At 40.7% G+C, this 14,053-nt stretch overlaps 1 pseudogene across 1 annotated transcript; it reads left to right on the forward strand.

Moving 5' to 3' along the window:
* Positions 1-3,462: 3,462 nt before the first annotated feature.
* LOC309857608 (lipase member N-like) lies at positions 3,463-13,738 on the forward strand (annotated as a pseudogene). Its single transcript has 7 exons — positions 3,463-3,570; positions 4,157-4,274; positions 6,343-6,541; positions 8,101-8,210; positions 10,291-10,428; positions 12,205-12,345; positions 13,667-13,738. The product of its transcript is annotated as a lipase member N-like (transcript).
* Positions 13,739-14,053: the final 315 nt, after the last annotated feature.

The following is a 14,053-nucleotide window of genomic DNA, read 5'->3' on the forward strand; positions in this document are numbered from 1 at the left end:
AACAGATTCTGTCTTTCTGTTCATGCAAAGTCTTTTATTCCAGAGGAAAATATGTCTAAAGGGGGTAAGGCTTAATTATTTGTTTTTCTAAAATTCTCATTACTTTCTATTTTTAACCTCGACTTGCTTTCAAGGGAAAATTATTTCCCCTTTGACACAAAGTTATGTGTTACAAAAAAAGAATCAATCTTGGGGGAGAAAGAAGCAAACAAAAAACAAAAAAAGATAAGATGTAATAGCAAAAGTATTTTGAATTAGAACATCAGAAGGAAAATAATAATCATTGTCACCAATGGATACCAAGTTCAAGGATCCATGTTCTATGTTCAAGCACATGTTTTTAGACACCTTGATATTTGAATGAGGATCCATCATTAAAAAAATTGGCTCAGACTGCAATATGATCGTGGGACCAAGGTTTCAGAAACACCACCTTGCTTAAGAATGCTTGGATCAACCAGGAGATCAAAGAAGAACTTAAACAATTCATAGAAACCAATGAGAATAAAGACACTTCGGTCCAAAACCTATGGGATACAGCAAAGGCGGTCCTAAGGGGGAAATACATAGCCAGCCAAGCCTCCCTCAAAAAAATTGAAAATCCAGAATGTACCAGCTGTCTCTACACCTTAAAGAGCTGGAGAACAAACAACAAATCAAGCCAACACTATATGTAAGAAGGGAAATAATCAAGATTAGAACAGAGTTCAATGGGGTAGAAACCAGACATACAGTAGAATGTATCAATAAAACTAGAATCTGGTTTTTTGAAAGAATCCATAAGATTGATAAACCATTGGCCACAGTAATCCAAAAGAAAAGAGGGAAAGCCCAAATTCATAAAATTATGAATGAAAGGGAGAGATCACAAGTAACACCAAGGAAGTAGAAACAATTATCAGAAGTTATTATCAACAGTTACATGCCAATAAGCTAAGCAACCTAGATGAAATGGATACATTCCTGGAAAACTATAAACTCCCAAACTTGAATGAGGAAGAAATTGACAACCTGAATAGATCAATATCTAGTAACGAGATTGAAGTGGTGATCAAAAACCTCCCAAAAAACAAGACCCCAGGACCTGACGGATTCCCTGGGGAATTCTACCAAACTTTCAAAGAAGAAATAACACCTATTCTCCTGAAGTTGTTTCAAAAAATTGAAGCAGAAGGAAAACTTCCTGACTCTTTCTCCTGACTCTTGCTGGAAAAGCCAGCATTTCCCTGATCCCCAAACCACGCATGACCCTACCAAAAAGGAGAATTTCAGACCAATATCACCTATGAATATGGACGCTAAGATTCTCAACAAGATCCTAACAAACAGGATCCAACAGCACATTAAAAAGATTATCCACCATGACCAGGTGGGATTCATCCCTGGGCTATAAGGATGGTTCAACATTCGCAAATCAATCAATGTGATAGAACAAATTAATAAGAGAAGAGAGAAGAACCACGTGGTCTTCTCAATTGATGCAGGAAAAGCATTTGACAGAATCCAGCATCCTTTCCTGATTAAAACGCTTCAAAGTATAGGGATAGAGGGAACATTCTTGAACTTCATCAAATCTACCTATGAAATACCCACAGCAAATATCATCCTCAATGGGGAAATAGCTTGTGTCCTTCCCGTTGAAATCAGAAACACGACAAGGAGGCCCACTCTCACCAATCTTGTTCAATATAGTATTAGAAGTCCTAGCAACAGCAATCAGACAACAAAGGGAAATAAAAGGTACCCAAATTGGTAATGAAGAAGTCAAACTCTCTCTATTCGCAGATGACATGATTCTTTATATGGAAAAGAATCCACCCCCAAACTACTAGAACTCCTGCAACGTGGCAGGATACAAAGTCAATGTGCAGAAATCAGTGGCTTTCTTATACACTAACAATGAAAATACAGAAAGGGAAATTAGAGAATCGATTCCATTTACTAGAGCACCAAGAACCATAAGATACTTGGGAATAAATGTAACCAAAGAGATAAAGGATCTGTAATTGAGGAACTACAGAACACTCATGAAAGAAATTGAAGAAGACACAAAAAGATGGAAGACCATTCCATGCTCTTGGATCGGAAGAATAAACATTGTTAAAATGTCTATACTGCCTAGAGCAATCTATATTTTTAATGCCATTCCGATCAAAATTCCACCAGTATTCTTCAAAGAGATGGAGCAAATCATCCTAAAATTTGTATGGAATCAGAAGAGACCCCAAATCGCTAAGGAAATGTTGAAAACCAAAAATAAAACGGGGGGCATCACGTTACCTGATTTCAAGCTTTACTACAAAGCTGTGATCACCAAGACAGCATGGTACTGGCATAAAACAGACACATAGACCAGTGGAACAGAGTAGAGAGCCCAGATATGGACGTCAACTCTATGGTAATTTAATCTTCGACAAAACAGGAAAAAATGTACAGTAGAAGAAAGACAGTCTCTTCAATTAATGGTGCTGGGAAAACTGGACAGCTATATGTAGAAGAATGAAACTCGACCATTCTCTTACACCATACACAAAGATAAACCCAAAATGGATAAAAGACCTAAATGTGAGACAACCTGACAGCAAATGCATGGGAAGCTATTTAAAATCTCCAAAAGTAAAGCTCTAAATTTCTAGAAGTCGGTCATTAATTTGTTACAGCTCTCTGATGTTACTTTCTGGCTCATATAGTGAAAGGACTGACCTGTTTCTTGCTTTGTAGGTCATTTAATCCTTCCTGTAAACCCTGCAGGGTAGGCTACATTATTATTCTAATTTCACCCACAAGGAAACCAAGAGACAAAGCTGCAAAATAACTTGCCCAAGGTCAGATATCTTGTCTGTGGTGAGGCTGGACCTCAAAGTCAGGTCACATTGGGGATGGGGAGGGTGTAATAGGAGGGTCAGTCTGGACAGCCATGAGGTTGTTCTGCCTTGGAAGACGTAATTTAAGCCCTGCCAAGGAAGAGATCATACATTTAAATGTGCAACCTTCCCCTTTGGGTATCCAAAAGAGAAATAATCCCATCCCTGGAAGCCCATCTTCCTCCTCTCTGCTCACTGTTCTTTTTTTTTTGTGGGAGGCCGGTTAGAGTAGAGAATAATGCCCCTTTTCCCTTTTCTGTGGCTTGGACACCTGTCCAGGTATCTTGGCAATTTGCAGGTAAGCAAAGACTTAACATGATTCAAAACTTTTGATTAAAGGACAACCAAAACAATAAGTCTTGGTGCTTGATGAAATGTCTTGCAAGAAATGGATTGGGTCAAAGCACTTTCCATGCGAAGAATGGATTTCCACGCTCAGAATTAGCTCACTATGTTTGTTTGCTCCCTTCTACAGTTTCTCAGTGTCCCTAGGATGTCCGTCCAATTTTCAGTAGGGCACTATTTCCATTTCTTAAGCAATGTTGATGTATAAAATTAATCTGTGATTATTAAATGTCTTATGTCAGGCATTCCCACAATGTGGCTGGTTTTAACAACAACCTGTTGTTTGATCTGTGGAACTTTAAATGCTGGTAGATTCTTTAATTTGGAAAATGAAGAGAATCCTGAAGTGTGGATGAATATTGTAAGTCATGCCAAGTTCCAAAGGGCATCAGATAAGGCAGATGCATGGTCTTGTGAGAGCAGAAAGTCTCAAATAAGGGAACAGATAAAACATAGGTGATATGTAAGGTTTCTCTGAGAGTCAAGCTAGGGAGAACTTCCCTTTTGGCTTAGTAAATAACACTTTCCAGTAATGTAAAGCAAAAAAGAATTTATAGGCAACGTCCTTGTTTGAATTTATATTTTTAAAATATTAAAAATTTCTATTCTAAGCCCCTTGGATATTATATATGACCACCTTCTCCGCAATCAAAAGGTGTCTCCAGAATTAGCTGGAGAACATAGTTCTGTTAGAAAAATGGGTCAATACCAAATACCATCTCTACCCAACTACCCACCCCCAAATTTGCCAATAGCAGACATTTTTTAATAACCTGCTAATTTTTTTTAAATCAAGACTTTACATAGTAAATTGATTTTACAGTTACCTGGGGCTACAGATTTCAGATAATTCACCCCAATAAGTACACACAAGATACTTTGTTCTAGTTCCTTCCAAAACCTTTTGGAGAAGATGTAGAGCTAATGTCTGTGTTTTCACCGGGCAGAGTGAGATCATCACCTATAATGGCTACCCCAGTGAAGAGTATGAGGTCACCACTCAGGACGAGTACATCTTCAGTGTCAACAGAAATCCCCATGGATGAAGAGATGCCCGGAGCCCAGGTACGAGATGCGTCTATCCTGCGAAGGCGACAGCATATCACTACACCTTAGGACTGGCTTTCCACTGAGAGAATGACTGGTTTATTAAACTTGGTTCAATTCTTAGATTAGTCTTTAAACAGTTAAAGGGAGTCTCCTTCTTTTCCAATTTTCTGAAGACAGCGAAGAACCTAAAAATATGACGGGCAAGACAGATCTTGTTGACAGCAAACAGGCACGCTTGCTGGGGGTGTGAATGCAAAGGTGGAACCAACATTTCTTTCGTTCATGACTCATTTCTCATGCGAAAAATTGCTGCATCCCAGGATAGGAATTTCCTCACTCGCAAAGAGGTTGGCTGGGTTGCATGAAGTCTCTCCTGCCCCCTTTAGAATCAATAGGCCCCCTTTGGCAGGACTAAAAAATCAAATTAGATGACCCTGATGCTTCTGAAACATTTTCCAGGTAGGAAAATTGGAACATTCTTCCTATATTTTGATCAGAGGGACACAAGTTTTGTGGGAGGAAGGAGCATGGTGTTGATATGGCCTAAATTCTAGCATGAAGAGTCAGCCACGCAAAAGCAGAGGAAATTACTCTTTAAGTAGGGACAAGTCACTGCAAAGCTCAGGATGAGTGAGGAACAGAGAAGAAGGAGCAGAGTATCTGGGAAGACAGGAGAGCAAATACTATACCCCATCACTGAACTTGCCATTCATATTCAGAGGTGGCTAAAATGGCCATTCGACTTCTGTCCTCCAAAAAAGAAAGGCATAATTCTAGAGATTCAGAATGAAAATTGAGAGTGGGAAAAAGGTGAGGGTAAGAGACAAGTGGCAGAAGTCGCAATTGACTCTGTGATCATTAACAAATCAGTTTCTTGGACAAGTTCCTCTTTAGAATGTATTTGACCAAAAATTATTCATCCCGTATCTGAAATTCAGATCAACGCCATCCTAAGTCTTCCTGTTAATCTTTGTTTTCTTTCTTTCTTTCTTTCTTTCTTTCTTTCTTTCTTTCTTTCTTTCTTTTTTCTAAATCTGGCAACACCAGGCTTGGAGGAAGGAGGCTGGGAAGCATAAAAGGAGGGCATTTTTCTCCTTTCCAAGGATGAAGAATTTGGGGAAGGTTTGGAGTTAAGAACCATGGGTTAAGTGTATTATTCTAAAAATTTTACATTAATTTATATCTGAGAAACCTCTCAGCATCCCTAAGAGGTCAGTACTATGAATAGTTACCATTTTACAGGTGATGAACCTGAGCAGGCTGTGTAACAGGCTCAAAGTCACACACACATAGCGAGTGATGGAACCAGGACTCAAACCCAGTCAGCTCCATAGCCTGTGCTCTTAACGCACTAAATTATGGTGCCTTTTGGAACCTTCTGCATTGGTTCACCTCATCTCCCTGAATACCTTCCCCCTCAAGAATTTGACAGTCATCAGAGGTATGTTAAGCTGACTCTATTATATTTGGGGTTTTCAAATGCTCTCTGGTGGGCAGAGGCTGGGGATTTGGCTAGAAGCTTGGAGAGGAAATCAGTCACTGTCCATTTATGCTCCCATCCTCCTCCTCCCTGGAAGAGGCAAGGGATTCCATTTTCCTGTCTTTGCCAGACCCCTGAGATATGCAAATGTGAATTCCTAGAGCTGGGAGCACAGTTTCCAAGCACCCACTGCGGTGTGAAAAAGAACTGGGCTTGTGTCCTGGTTCTGCATCTTGTTAACCAGGTGGCTCCTTGGGAAAGGTACTTCACTACCTTAAAGCTCAGTTTCTGCAGCTGCAAAATGAGGATCCTTAAAGTAGTAGCTACTTGGTAGAGGTATAATGAGGCCATAACAAGCTCCTGCATGTTCATCCATCAGCACAGCACATGCTAGGGAATAATAAACATGCTTGAGAAACTTACACGTGACTCTCCCCCTCTACACCAATAAATGACAAGGGGAAAGGTGAATGCTGGTCTTGGATTTTGCTTCTTCTGGTGTGGGGTGTGTATGTGGGAGGGGTTTCTATCATGTTCTGAGATGTTCTCTTTATCATAAGTTATTTTCTCTCCCCTCTCTCTCTTCTCCCTTCCTCCTTCCAGGATCCCAGCCAGTCGTGTATTTGCAACATGCCTTATTTGCAGACAATGCCTTTTGGTTGGAGAATTATGCCAATGGCTGCCTTGGGTTTTTTCTAGCAGATACAGGTTATGATGTCTGGATGGGAAACAGTTGGGGGAACACTTGATCAAGAAGACACAGAACACTGTCAATCACTAAAGAAAAATTCTGGGCCTTTAGGTAAGCCTCATCTAAGAAAAATCATGTGGAAAATTGGAGACAATTTATTTGAATATAATAGTGTGGGTGATATTAATACTAATCCATGACATTGGAAGGCACATAGTTACTTGTAGTTTCTACTAATATCTCAAAGGAAAGAAACAGCAGGAATTTAGATTTCCACTGATTGGCCCACAAGTTAGTTACATCATTTTAACGTGATGGTTTTTTAACATCCAATTTTATCCAATACTATACTATATAAATATATCCCAAGAGACAGCTCAGGGAATTACTGTGACCAGGACACACACTCATTCAATCAATGTTTGCTGAGTGTCTCCTGTATGTACAGTTATAGGCTCTGAGTACTCAAGAGTGAGAAAAGTGCCTGACTTCGTGAAATGTCTATTTATTCTAGTGCAGCTAATCCAGGTATTTTCTCTTGGACAGAGATGGGGTGTGCCAGTACTGTATTTTATTTAGAAAAATTCTGGTTGTAACTGTAGTAGATACCATTTTCAAGAGAACCCCAATATGAGGTTTTTAAAACCTTGCTGATGGGCCATAGAGAACAATCTCCTCATATGCTACCTCCTTGTTTTACTGAAAGTATTTCTGCTGTCACCAGAGGACAGGCTGATTCTTGCAAGATATTTCCCTGTTCGTGGCTAAGCTCCCTGTTGGTTTGCAAGCCTACTGCTAGAACAGAGTGTGCTTTCTTACCATGCTAATGAAATATTCAGCACCCGCTGGCAGGTGGGGAATCAAGGAAGGGTAGAATAAATTGTTAGGGTCAGAGCCTTTGGGCAGGAACAAACATCAGGAAATATTTCTCCTTGTCAGGGAGCTTGGAACTTGTTTGCTGTAAGACATCACAAGAATTTTCTTATACTTGGGAATGTCAGTTTACAGATTTCCTTACATGTCCTTTTGATAAGCAACCCTTGAGCTCATAGGCTACCTATAGCTACTGAGTATTTTGAAGGTCTTTTTGTTCTCCTGCGTGAATGCCAGCTGAACTGGTGCTGTGGCATTTTGGTAGATATGGAACATGTCTCTGATACAGGAAGAAACATCAACAGCAGGTGCACCTGAGTCATGCCTTGCCTGTCATCCAGTCCCTTGAGCAGGCCTGCTCCCAAATGGGCATGATGATCATTTCACAGATGAGCAAACTGAAGCTCAGAGGGTTTAAGTAATGTATCAAGAGTTTTTCAGCCAGAGTCATGATCTGCCTCCAGTTCTGCTTCCAAAGCTGAGTGTTCTGTAGCCTGAAGGTCTGGAAGGGCTCTGTGGCTGTTTGAAGAAGAGGCGGGCCGAGCAGGGGAAGGGGGAGGGGATGGGAGGAGGAAGGGGAGGACAGGCCTTCAGACCATACACACAAGGCTGAAATCAGTCCTGCTATTAGACAGTAACACACAGAAATGCATCAAACGGAAGCTACTCTAGCCCACGTGTAATTGGATGAAGAATGAAGTGCCCACCAGCATTCTGGGCATGAAAAATAGGTGAGCGGGTGCTCTGAATGTTCAACTTGGTGGCAAGTACTTACGAGCCCCTGTTTCATTTTGCAGTTTTGATGAAATGGCCAAATAAGATCTCTCAGCAATAGTAGACTTAATTGCAAATAAAACCAGTCAACAGAAGATGTATTTCATCGGGCACTCCCTTGGCACTACCATAGATAGGTTTACAAAGGTCAATGTTTTACAAGGGTCAAGGCCTCGCAGGCGTTCACCTTTCTTGAATTTCAGAAACTGTGTGTCAAGCAAATCCTTCCTCCATTTCTGGTTACAACAGCACTTTTGTAATGGTGGTAGAATTTCCATGTGCCCCAAATCTAACATATTTCCAAAGAGTAAGTTTCTAGGTCCCTTCTGCACAAAACTAGTAAGGCCTAATGACATGAAATATCCCTGAAAAATAAGTACGTGTTGATCATATCTTCCTCACAACCCATTTGGGATTTTAAAAAATAGTAAAAGAGTGAGGTTATACTTACATTTAAATGAATTGAAAATAATACGATCACTTTTTTAAAAAATGAATTTATTTATTTATTAGAGAGAGAGAGAACACATGAGAAGGGGCGGGGCAGAGAGAGAGGGAGAAGACTCCCGGCTGAGCCGGAAGCCCAATGCGGGGCTTAATCCTGGGACTCCAGGATCAGGACCTGAGCCAAAGCAGACATTAACCAACTCAGGCGTCCCTATGGTCACTTTTTTTTTTTTTTTTTAGTTGATACACAAAAGCATATATAAACTGGGTTTATCTATTTAACATGCAATTTAGTATTTATGGACTAGCAATTTAATGTAAGTACTATGTAGAAAATGTTTAGAAGTCCAAGATCCTTCTCTTTGAAAATGTACTTCCTAATGATTTCCTAGATCTTTTCAGAGAAAATAAAAAATCCAGCTCCAATAAAAATTTAGAGGAATCATTATATGAATATTGTGAATTTGTTAGTGATCTTCCACTAAAGCTTCCAATTTTAAGGACACAGATTCAAATTAGGTCCATCTGAACACCCCCTTCCACCCCCAGTGAGGGTGTTTGGGCATGTGGAGGAACCAGATGGAGAAGGAATGGCTTGAATAGGGTCTAGAAAGTGGGCAGGATGCAAATGTGCTCTTACATCTGATCTGCAAAGAAAACAGAAAATATATGATCAGCATTGCTCTGCCTTGTATGTAGGGCATGAATTTTTCAGTGGGCATCTTCTGCATTTGGGGCAGAGCAATTTTTGTTATGTGGGAAGGATCCACTCTTCACAAGACATTTAGCAACCCAGTCTCCGACTCACACTGCTGGTCAGTGTGAGCACAGAACAACTCACCTCCATATACTTCAAGAGATCTTCTACAGGAAGTGTTAGACCAGTATACAAGGTTCAATCTTTGTATCAATTGCTCAGCCAATTAATACAAAGTCAGTTCTTTTTCTGGCCAAGATGGTTTTAGTGTTTCAATAAGACTTTCAGGGAGGGGAAAAAAAAAAAAAGCAAGCGTGTGTGTGCACATGCACACACACACACACACACACACACACGCTTACACACAGTGGGGGGCCCAGAAAGGCATCTCAGAGAACCAAAATACACAGATAGACCACATACTTGCCCATGCAGTGCTGCTCTCCACCCTTATCTTCATGGGGCTTGAAATGCTTGCTATGCTGTTGCTGAAAAGTCAGAGCGGATAGAGATGGCTGGTCCTTACCAGGACCACAGGGGACTAAGAGAAATCAGGGAACATTCTAGAGGTCGGTCAGCACCCAGTAAAGCCCTGGAAGGGATGACATCTCTGCACTGTGAGAAAAAAGCAACTGCGGGATCACTGGATAATACCGCATCAAGAACTGATGTGTTTCCCTCCCGTGAACCGACTGTTTACTTCTGGAAGCTCTGTGACTCATCCTGGCATCTCAGGGTTGGGGTAAAATGACAGCATTGCCAGTGCTTAGCCCACACTGGGGGGTGAAGCTGTCCCCGAGACTCCTTGGCAGTGGAGGCTCACTCAGTTTATCCCTCACTCTCCCCAGAGAAATTGAATTGTCTAGAATACAAGAAAAGTGGACATGAGAGCAAACAAGACTAAGGGCATATTATCTTCACAGAAACTCAGAAGAGTTTCTCAGTTCACCCATGGGATTATTGCAACAGAAGGAAAAAGTGTCAAAGCAGAATCCCACTTTTGTTAGTAGAAACGCTGCCTCAGTATTTTCCAATGTTTACAAGATAGTCTTGTCTCCTGTTCTCTTAGGGTTTGTAGCCTTTTCCACCATGCCTGAACTGGCACAAAGAATCAAAATGAATTTTGCCTTGGGTCCTGTGGTCTCATTCAAATACCCCATGGGCATTTTTACCAGTTTTTTTTCTACTTCCAAATTCCATAATCAAGGTAGGCTCCTCATTGTTGCCAAAATGTCTCTGAGGATCCCATTTTGGATCGTAGATCCTTACTACTTTAAAGTCTATTATAAAGCAATAGTGGGAAAGTAGGAAATTTACATGAAATCTGTAGAAACCAGACTCTGTGACCATGTGCTGTGTGTGTGTGTGAGTGTGTATGTGTGTGTGTGTGTACCCATGTACATGTCTACGATTCCCATACATAACTTACTATACTCAGATCTATGAACAGATCTGGATTGTCAGAATTTCGAGATGAAGTGAGCACAGTGTAGCTAAACAGCCACTCAAGTTTTCTTGTTCCATTCTTATTCCACTGGGCAGGTCAGTAAATTCACAATGCCCAAATGAAAGACATTTTTCAAGTTCCCGATAATCCCTGACATTTCTGACTTTAATATTAGATGAGCCTGAATACTACAACCCCTTCCTGTAGGGGGGTTTGCTTTAATTTACCAAGGCTACGATTCCAAAATCTAAATGTCTAACAGCTCAATTATTTGTTCAGAATTTATTGGTTATTTTCCAAGGTTGACGATGTAGTTTGGTTGCCAATTGTGAATTTGGGACTTTATCCATCAGAAGTCTTTTATATATTTTTTTCTGTTTGCTTTTTCTTTTCCTAAAAAGGTCATTGCCATGATAAACATAGTATTTTGGCAAAATTGCCCCTTCAATTTGGGGTGTCAGCTAAAATGGACATGGGCCAAAATGAAATCAAGTAGACTGATAAGGGCTTCACAGTAATTCACACGTAAAATGAGGCCCGGGCTTAAGGTGAAGGAGTGAGAATGGGAAAAAAAAAATTATTTGTGGGTGAACACAAGGATGAATTTCCATAGAACCTAATGATTGGTTGCATAGTTTATTGTTTTGTTTACTATAAGCTCAGATGATGCAAGTTCCCTTTTGTGGGGTTGATGGTTCTGTTGCCAAAATGTGACTAACATTAGTTTGGGATGTTTTCTACATTTGGGTAGAGTTGAGCAGACAAAATAGTTACATTACATTGGGAGGCAGATACATCTGTCTCTATATCATTTTTATAATATATGGCTTTGTGGGCATAGGTAGGGTCTGAGGCTTATCTCAGTTTCCTATAATTGACTGTCAGATTTCTTGCCCCTTTCAGTGCCATTCCCTGATACCTCCAACCACTTCATGTCTGTGGCCAGAAACTCCAGTCTTTCCAACTGGGTGCCCCGCTCACAAGCTTACTCTCTCAAACCCTACAGGTTTTAACTCTACTGCATCCCGTGATTTCAAGTATTTTCTGTCCAGTGGTCCTCTTCCCTCAGTATGAACACCATACTCTACTTTCCAGTCCAAGAGCTGGCTCCACTGGGACACTGCTAAAAATACAGTGTGCCCATGGGTAGGTAGTAGGGGAAACCCTGCTTTTCCTTCCTAGTCAAGGCAATGTCTAGCCTTAAGGAGAAAATGTTCTGGCTCTCTTTCCAGTTAATGAGAAATGAGAAACACAGGCAATCACTGATTGGACGGGATAGGGGAGCTCCACCATGGAGAAGTGAATTTGGAGTTGAAGAGCCTGACTGCAATCTCTTTTTAAATGATATTTGTTGATCTTCCCTGGATAGAGATGGATTCATAAGTAGTTCCTTTTCCCAAGTGACTTAGTCTCCTTAGCAGAAACACCAAATACAAATGGAAATAGATCTCTAAGAATCCTTATTCCTGGGATGAAGGGAATGTCAAGAAGCCAGAAATGAGTTCTTGAAAGGATAATTATTGTTTATTTTCACAGGGTATTTTTGGTACCAAAGGTGTATTTCTAAAGACAGGAAAGGAACCCACTCTCAAAATCTGCAACAATAAAATATTATGGGTGATATGTAGTGAATTTATGTCCTTACAGGCTGGATACGACAAGAAAAATATGAATTTGGTATGTACAATGATTATGGGGCCATTTGATGCTTTAAGAGATTCTAGCTTTTTTAGACTCACTTTGGTGGATCTATCACGCTGCATAAACAAATGTGGTTCTCTAAACTGTAAAGGCAGAGATTTGCTATGCCTAGATTGAGTATTCAATGGTGCATGATTATGAGAACTGGGGAGGGGGGGAGAGTATGTGGGTTCATCCTTCCATCCATGGTCATATTAGGAAAACAGATGTCCATCATGAGTTTTGCACATTCCCTATCAGCCACCATTACTATAGTTAATGTGATTTTAGAAATGATACCCTGCATTAAAAAAAAATCACAGAAAAGAAGAGAAGTCCATATAAGTATACAGCTTATTTCCTATGTGCCTTCCTTTGATGGGTGACTTTGGCCTCAGTTAAAACTCCCCACTTAACTTGGAAAGCACAAGACAAAATGGAACAGAGATAGAAGTCTTCTCCCTCAAAAGATGGGCAAGGCTGCTTCATCAACTCTTTGTTTTCTGTTATGGAGAATTCAAGGAGGAAGTGTGTACATCTGCGGGGTACTGTGGTTGGATGGCTAGTTCTGTCCCATTGCATATGACGGCCAGCAAGGCTAATACAGTAAAGCCAGCCCCCAAGTGACCATTCTCGCCAGCCCATCCTACTCCTATTCAAGAGGCGAACTTGAACCAAACCAAAATAAGAGAAGGACCATTGTTCAAAGTTTGCTTATTCAACAATAAATATTTTCAATAGATTACTTTCCTTCTGAAGAGTTCTAAGACATAGGATTCCCATTACTAGTATATCTCTATAATTTTCATCTCTATAATGTTTACAAAGACCAAAGCACAGTGCATCTGAAGTGATTATATTTAGCTTTTCTTCTGCAATATTTTATTTTAGCCTCAAAAAAGCCTGGCACAGTATGATTTTTGTATCTTCATTTAATAGGTGAAAATACAGAAACCCACAAGTTGTCCAAAGTCACCAAGCTTATAATTAACAGAGTTAAGTTCCAATGCTAAGGTGGTGGGATGTGCTCGTCAGGGACCATGCACACCCACGCACATGCGCACAACACCCCTCCAAGTCCCGAAACCCCACTCGCAAATTACCCTGGAGCTAGTGCAGAATTGCGCTAAAGCAACCCATGCTTTTACTCATAGTCAGGTGCCTGACATGAGCTCTTCTTTACCTACGTGATTTAGCCTCGTCATTTCTCAAACCCCATCTTGGTTTGCTACTCTTAGAACACTCGTTCTCTGCTTCTGCGAGGTATCGTTCCTTTCCCTGGGTGATTTCTGCTATAATATGTTTTCTTTCCCTCCAGAGTCGAATGGACGTGTATATGTCACATGTTCCCACTGGATCATCAATGCAGAACATCCTGCATATAAAATAGGTAGTGTCTTTGCCATGGAAGGACTCTTCGATCTTATTTCAGCACATCTGAAAGGAGAGAGTTAGCAGGTCTAACCCCGAGAAGTTTTGAAACTGGCTTCTACTTTGTCTCCATCACCATCTCTGGTTTGATTTTCCCAGATTGTAAGGAAAAGGGCAAGTTATGGTACAGACCAAGTATGTGACAAAAATGAACCCAGTCTTAGATGGGAGCTTGGAAAAAAGACCCTGAGCTGAAGCAGGAGGTAACCGGGAAAAGCCTCATGGGATCGAACGTTCCTGGACAGAGAACTACCTGAGCTTTGACTTCCCCCTG

Source organism: Mustela nivalis (genome assembly GCF_964662115.1).
Source record: "Mustela nivalis genome assembly, contig: HAP1_SCAFFOLD_946, whole genome shotgun sequence".
Taxonomy (NCBI): domain Eukaryota; kingdom Metazoa; phylum Chordata; class Mammalia; order Carnivora; family Mustelidae; genus Mustela; species Mustela nivalis.